Consider the following 8,449-nt stretch of genomic DNA (forward strand, 5'->3'; position numbering starts at 1 on the left):
GTGATGCTGTTGAAGTTGGTTGTGTGTGTGTGTGTGTGTGTGTGTGTGTGTGTGTGTGTGTGTGTGTGTGTGTGTGTGTGTGTGTGCTGCGTGTGTGTGTCTGTGTGTGTGTGTTGCGTGCGTGCGTGCGTGTGTGTGTGTGTGTGTGTGTGTGTGTGGATGATGTAGACTAGCCTATATTTTGGGGATGGTATGGACAGATATTTGGTTTAATGATATGTTGTGTACAACATGGACTTAAGCATTTGGATGTGATGTGCCCCCTTATGACATCACTGATGACATAGTCAGTGTGTGTGTGTGTCCCCTTATGACATCAGTGTTGACATAATCAGTCTTATGCCTCTGTGTGTGTGTGTGTGTGTGTGTGTGTGTGTGTGTGTGTGTGTGTGTGCGCCTGATGACATCACTTCCAGTTGAGTGACATCACTTCCTGCACGAGTTGCACCTCGGGGCGAGCTGCAGAGTGAAGTAATTGGCGGCAGCTGGCATTTTTCGGGATTGGTGGTGCCGAGCAAACCCGAGGGGCGAAGGGACACAGACGGGACCACAACGGGGGGAAACAGCCCTTGGAGTAAGCACAGGATCAATGCTCTCAATGCATCAGAAAAGGAGAGGTCATCTCCTAGATCCTGAATCCTTGCGTGTGAGTAATCTGTTAGCCTGGCCAGCTGACTCACTCACCTGTTCTCTCCCTTCCAGTTTGGGCTGCCGAACGAGCCGTCATCGTGGAACCCTGTGGTCAAGATAGGACTCCCGTTGCTCGCCATCCCCATCTCCAAGCGCTATCCAGCGTCTCCAGGCGCCATCTCCCTCTCAAACGCTATCTAGCGTCTGCAAACGCCATCACCATCTCCAAACGCTATATCTAGCATCATCAATGTCATCGCCCACGCAGGACGCACAGCCAACACGCCGCAGGTAGGTAAAACTACAGTATACAAAAACTGCTTTGATGTAGTAATTTTACAAAGTTTCAAATTAATTCCTGAATTTTCTTTTGTTAATAACAATCTCATGAGTAATAGTTGTTTGTCAAATTGTATTTGCCATAAAAAATGTTTAGAGTGATAACACGTTATAGACTAGAGGCTATTTTGCACGGATACAGTATATAGGTGTGCCTTGAGATTTTGTCTCGCCCCTTTGGGTTCGCAAACCACTGCCTGAGACAACATATTACTACCGTTTCAGGCACCTCAGTTGCAGCTCCGAACTGTGCCCTCCCATCCCACCAGTTGTGACCCACTCTGCATCCTCACTCAGACTCAGGAAAGGCCAGTTTGCCGACCTGGCTGCCACAATCAGGTCCTGGGAGGACGACCTAAGCCACCCGCCCATTCGCAAAGAGAATGCCCAAGGGAAGCCTGCTACCGCCTGTGTTCCCAAACTGTCCTCCAGAGACGCCATTGGTAGGTTTTTCCCCCAGTCGTCTTATTCCTCAGCACAAATGGACAATAATGTTATTTCTGTGTCCGTGTCTATTTCAGTGAATCAGATTTTTATTCATTACTTTATTATTACTTATGTTAACTTTATAATAGTTTATTTGACTACCAGCTCTATTATGAGAGCACAATGCTTACTGATGCATTTCATAAACACTGATAAACTGTATACTGTACAACAGGCTAGACAGACTGCAGTTCTGCGGGGGTATTGCGAGAAAAACGGCAATAGGTCTTTAAGCTTATTATTATGTCCATTAATTTTGCCTAATGTCAACATTGTTTGAGCATAAATAGCCCAATCTGCGAACCCAGAGTCTTTTTCGGCACGTAAATAGACTCTGGGACAGCCGTAACTTTTTTTTAGGATTCCTGTACAGTGCGGATCTTCCACCCGGGACTTCCACTTCCGCGCAGCGGTGCCTTTTAAAAACATACATTGCGTCGCTTTTATTTTGAATACTAAATGTCAAAATGTGTATATAATATATTCACTAGCGTTCAGGAACGGAACTCTTATATTCACCGGTACAACAAAAGTGCACTGCGCGGAGGCAGAAGTCCCGGGCGGAAGATTCACGCTGTACAGGAAGCCTAAAAAAAAGGTACGGCTGTCCCAGAGTCCCAGATTGTGAATAGCCTAACCTACTTACTCATAAACTGTAGGCACGGAGCATTCCTCCTGTTGCAGTCGTGGATCGTATAGGCTACTTTTTTACTTTCACTTATGCCTTTCACCTTGCTGTGTGAGGTGGTTTCCTCTTTTCTTTTTTTAATGAATGAGCTGAGCTTCAATCTGTCTTCCCGCGGGGACGTTTTAAGACAGATGTCGATTCGGTGCTATGACTACCTCCACTAGCGGGACGAAAGGCGTAACAAAATGACACTCTATTACGTTCCTGTGACTTTTAGACAGGAGGCGAGGCGTAACGATGCCACAGTGATTGCGGCTTTCACAGGCTGTGTAAAAGGGTCTTAGGTCTGGAGTAATCTCTGGGCTTCTGCAGCCAAGCAAAGACCAACAGATGTAGCCTATAGAGGGGGAAAACACCGCCTACCTCATAACTTCACTATAGAAAAAAATAACAACATTGCAACAAAATCAGCATCTGTGTATGAATTTCTAAAATCCAATATAACTTAGGCATAGCATTACTTCAACGTAACACATATTACAGGCACATTGCTAAATGTGCTTGAGAAATTAAATGGTACAAAGAACTGAGCAAGTACAAACAGGGATGCAAACACCGTGCATGGCGATTTTTTCCCCATGTAAATTTAGGTTGGTATTTAGGTCTTTTCCTGGGATGCGTTTTGTGGCAGGCTGATTGCATGTTCCTTTGCATCTACATTAAACTAAGATATAGATTTTTTTCTTTTAATATTTGCTTGGTTATTTTTGCAGACATTAACATTTTTGGTGGGCTGAGCATTGCTTGTGCCTCCTTTTGGATTCAGTTCTGTTTGATGTCAAATGTCTCTTTTGTGACGTCATGCACGTAGCAGTGTGAGCTGTGGTTGGTCTAATGTGGGGACAGACAGACAGATAAATGCCCTCACTAGCTAATCATCTATCATCTATATTGTAGATCATCTCTGTCCTCCTATCCCTTCACTCTTCCATTCTCTCCTCTTTTCTCCCCAGAAGATGCAATGTACACTGAACCCTGGGAGGAGGACGGTGCACCTTTGAAGAAACAGAAGCTTCTGGAGCTCTGCAAGTTCAAAAGTGGAGACGAGTGTCTGTACCAGTACCATCACTCGACAATGCAGTGCAAGTGAGTTTTTTAACAAACAAAAAAGGGACAAAGGCATTTTTTTTTAATCACTCAAGGCATTAGACTTAATTTAATGTGGAGCTAAATTGCTTAAAAATGTATTAATATTTATGTCTTGTTTTTCTTTCGGTAGGACTTTTCCCACCTGCAAATTTTGGGATAAATGCCACTTTGTCCATCCGAACATGATGCAAGGTGCACCAAGCCAGACTGTCCTTTCACTCATGTCAGCAGCCACAAAAGCACAGTAGCCTCTCCGCCCAGGCCAGGTGAAGTCTCATTCTCACTGTGACTAATACTACTACTAACCCCTGGCTCTTTGTCAGGAGATCACACATATGAGATCACACATATGAGATGACACAGACTCATATTTATGCCTCCGCTGGCGATAGCTGAGCCGGAGGCATTATGGTTTCGGGTTGTCTGTACATCCGTCTCATGTTCGTTAACGCGATATCTCAAGAACGCCTTGAAGGAATTTCATCACATTTGGCTCAAACATGCACTTGGACTCAAGGATGAACTGATTAAATTTGTGACCTAACAAATGCCATTTTCTACCTCGTTAACGCAATATCTCAGGAACGCCTCGACTGAATTTCATCACATTTGGCTCAAACATCCATGTGGACTCAAGGATGAACGGAATACATTTTGGTGGCCAAAGGTCAAGGTCACTGTGACCTCACGAACGCCATTTTCAAGCTCGATGCAATCTCTCAGTAACGCCTGAATTTCTTCACATTTGGCTCAAACATCCAAGTCTGGACATGCATGGATGTCGACTGCTCACTTGTTGGCGGAGGCATATATCCGCAGTGCGGTCGTTCTTCTAGTTAGAAATGTGTGTTTTATTCCTACTCATGCCTTCACTCAGGAAAATATACAAGCATTGGAGGGGAAAAAGTGCATTCCAATAAATGTTTTTCCTCTTGTCTGTTTGCTGCCCAGTGTAAACGCGATGGATCTACCTTCTACCACAGTCACCACAGCTGTGCCTCCGAGACATGCCCTGAAGTGGACTAAAACTCAGAGCAGGTGAGCAGAGCGGGGATAATGCAGACAACCCAGTGATTTCACCATCATGGGGAAAAAGATGACAACGTGCCAGACGTGCCATGTTTCAGGCCACGGCATCGAAACAGTGACTCTTTGATGGAGGCTGTAGATGTTTGTTTCAAGACTTTCTTTGTGTTTGACATCAATTACACCAAGCGGTGCCTCCCCACCTGGGAATTTCTCCAGCATGCGGTGTATCATATTGACGGACATGAGACCCCATCTGATTCTTTAAGACAAGTGTTTTCAACCTGCACCTATATAGATATAGATATATATATATCTATATATAGATATAGATATAGATATATATAGATATAGATATTGATATATAGATATACATATTGATATATAGATGTGTGTGTGTATATGTGTGTGTGTGTTAAAGCAGTGATTCTTAACCTTTTTCATATCAAGGACCCCTAATTCAGTCCACATTAGATGTACAGACCTTAGATGTACACTACAGAGATGTACAGTCTCTTGAACTCAAATCTGAGAATGTTTTTATTGTCAGATATCATTTTGTCCAGAAGCCCATGACGGTATGTAGGTAGAGAGAGAACAGAGAATCTAATCTAAATACTTGCAGTATTATACTTTCTCTAATTGTGTCAACGTCTTGTAAATGAAATAATGCTGAAGTTTAACAATTCATCAGTTATAACTCCCTCAAGGACCCCTGGTGGTCCCCAAAGCCCACGTTACAAACAGATTGATACATTTAAAAAATATTATACGCTGATTTTATGCTATGCTTATGCTATTCACTGTTTGTGTTTAAGAAGCTGTTCCATCAACTGGTGTTTTTATATACAGCCATTTTGCAAGATACTGAGGGAAGTAGATATACTGAGATTATATGCATCCAAACCTGAGCAATGTGATTTGTTTGTTGGTTTATTTAGCCTGCCTGTATACACAAAGCCACATTAGAGGTACATGGCTTTGTGTGTACCCTTGTGCAGCTGTACATTTTGTAAAATGTAATTAAATGCACATTTACAGTGGCCTTTTTTGTATAGTGTGTTTGTATGATTATGGGAAATTATTATTAATCAAACAAAATAATATTTGTAATAATAATAATAACAATAATAATAATGGTTATATAATAATAACTATTATTATTATTATTATTATTATTATTATTATTATTATTATTATTATTATAGCCCAGAATATGGGTAATGTTTAACCCAGCAATAAAGTTAATTTCACTCAAGGTTGGGTCAAATTAACACCCCAGCAAATAGCCCAATGTATGGTTAATATAACCCAGCAATAGAGTTAATGTAACTCACTAGGTGGGTCAAATGAACAACCCAGTATTATGGGCTAAATAGTAAAACCCAGCACCTGGGCTAAATCAGCCCACCATGTGTCCTGTCCAATAGTGACCCAGGGGGGGGGTTAAGGTTGGGTTGTTTTTTAGCCCAGTAGTTTTAAGAGTGTATTATTATTAAGGAAAAACCAGATTATGATGAGAATCAATTTTATTTTTATTGGCACAGTATACAAGTTACATACAAGGAATTTGTATTTATATTTCCCTCAGTTCATACAGAAAAGCTTCCGAAGCATCCTGCACTCTTGAAGGGGTAGCATGCTGGTGCAGGCTTTTATAATGTTCAGAAAAGTAAAACTGAGCAGTCCATCTGGCTGGTCCAGAGTCAGGGGCGAATTCGGAGGAGAAGGAAGGTCTTCCGGTGAGTTAGGTGGGGTGGGGAAGAACATTGGTGACGACGACGGGGAACATCCGTACATCAGACGGTTCAACTCTTCAAGGTCTACCTGTGAGGAAGGAGGTGAGGTAGGTGGGGTAATGAAGAACAAGGGTGATGACGACGCGGAACATCCGTACATCAGACGGTTCAACTCTTCTTCCTCCGATTCAGAGTGGCTGTGAGTTGTAATGAAGGACAATGGTGACGGGGTCTCCATGATGATATCTGTCTTTTTTATTGTGTAAAATGGTATGAGTCTCTTTTGAACCCGTCTCTTTTATCCTTATGTTGTGATGAGGAGGAGGAGGAGCTAGGTCTAGGGGAGGGTGTAGGGGTATGGGAGGAGATCATCAAAAATGGCGCTGACCGGAATTTGTTAGAGAACAAATGTGAACAAATGTGAACAAATGTGAACAAAAAGTAAGATGGAGGGCGTGGGTTTTTAAAAATTGGGTCCTGTTAAACGTTCGGCTAAATCGCCCCTCCCGATCTTCCGTAAAATGTGTGCGGTTATGTCCATGGCATATTTCTCGCCGTAGGTTTGTTGTATTTGATCTATTGTGGCCAGGATGTCTGCCTTCAAACATCTTCTAGGGGTGGTTTGAATTATGCCGATATCATCAGGTAACGTTGCGATAGCAGCTGCCTCATCACAGTCCTCAGGATTCCTTTCTGTATTGCCATCTACAGCTACAGCTGCAGTAGCAGGGGAGGGAGGCCTACGAAAACACTGAATGAGTGTCGTTTGAGTCGTTTGCTTTCGCTTCATTGTGTACCTATCAAATACGGCATCTCCTCCCCTGAGCAACTGTTTTGATTGGCAGCAAGCAACGTCACAGTTACGTCACGCTCGTCATGTTCGAGTCGGCTCGACGGAAGCCGCTAGGGTTCAAAAGTCCGCACTTTGTAACACCGAGCGCACAGGGTGAATTTTTCTTTTCTCTTTTTTCTTTCTCAAAATCTCACTTGAGATTTTATATGTGGTTGTGTGTTTCAAAAACACATTAAATTAACACACAGTACAACTTAGCATGTTTTAGGTTTAGTTTAGTTTATTTACAGTATTTACAGTATTTTCAGGTTTTTTGAATAATAATAATTAATAATTAACAATAATTAACAATTAATTAACAATAACAATACTTTGAATATATTATACAATTATATTTACTATATATATATATATATATATATATATATATATATATATATATATATATATATATATATATATATATATATATATATTGTCTGTAATATTTTTGATCAAGTCATTACAATGTCTGATCTTGGGCCACATCCAATGTGCCAAGTCTGGCTATACGCCAGTGATACCAAGGTCCTCATTACAATGTCTGATCTTGGGCCATACCAAATGTTTTGACCAAAATTATTGAGAAAATTGCATTACATGTTGAATTTGTGGTAATTTGGTCATTTGTATCAGTAAAACATACATTTGTTTGATACATCTGTGAATCATTGAGTCCAATGTAGTATGTACCTTGTACAGGATGTACCTTGTACAGGATGTACACATACAAGGAAACTGGATCCGGTTTGCTTAAAAACCGGGATCACATAAAACAAACAAGAATCACTATGAATCACAATATGAAAGAGTGTCTATTTTGAAAAGTGTGTGTGAAAGGAATATATGTACAGTTATAGGCAGTTACGTATATATGAGAGGGGTCAATGTGTGGGTGTGTGTGTGTGTTTCAAAAAAAAACATGTTAAAGCTAAATTAATTGACATTAAGACCTGTTGGATTTGACTTGACTTGACTTTATTTAAAACTTTAACATGCTATACATTTGTTTTGATAAGGCAACCATATAAGGTGGGCAAAACAATCATCTATACTTTAATATGCTGTACATTTGTTTTGATAAGGTGGGCAAAACAATCATCTATACTTTAATATGTATAGTTAATATACATAATAACCCCTAATAATAATAATAATATAATAATATAATAATATAATAATTAGAATAATAGTAGATAATAATTAGAATAATAATAATTAGAATAATAATAATAGAATAATAATATAAATAATAAGTTAATATAACCAAATCTCAGAAAATATCTTGTAAAATACATCTTACAAACTTCATTGCAAAAGCATTACTTGCTTTGCTTAACCAATTTACCAATTTCATTGACCACAATATTTATGCCAATGCTTGTGATCACCACACCTTGCCTCAGGCCCGTTGACAGAAGAGCCCCTCCGAGGTCAAGGGGCAGGTACAGTGTGTTGAGTTAAATACAGACTGTATAGTGTGAGGGGCAGAATGATAAACAAAGTTGTATCATACACACAATGGACAATAATCATATAATTTCCCCCGGTCATTACCGACCTGACTGATAATAGTTTTGGCCTAACTGATTCAGTTATATTATATCCAGTTTTTTTATT

General features: G+C 40.4%; 1 long non-coding RNA gene across 1 annotated transcript; it reads left to right on the forward strand.

The window, feature by feature from the left end:
- Positions 1 to 438: 438 nt before the first annotated feature.
- On the forward strand, positions 439 to 1,382 carry LOC310779845. The gene is made up of 3 exons (XR_014552865.1): positions 439 to 574; positions 703 to 921; positions 1,195 to 1,382. It is a non-coding gene; the product is annotated as an uncharacterized lncRNA (long non-coding RNA).
- The last annotated feature ends 7,067 nt before the right edge of the window (positions 1,383 to 8,449 follow it).

This window comes from Poromitra crassiceps (assembly GCF_964638095.1).
Source record: "Poromitra crassiceps genome assembly, chromosome: 7".
Lineage (NCBI taxonomy): Eukaryota > Metazoa > Chordata > Actinopteri > Beryciformes > Melamphaidae > Poromitra > Poromitra crassiceps.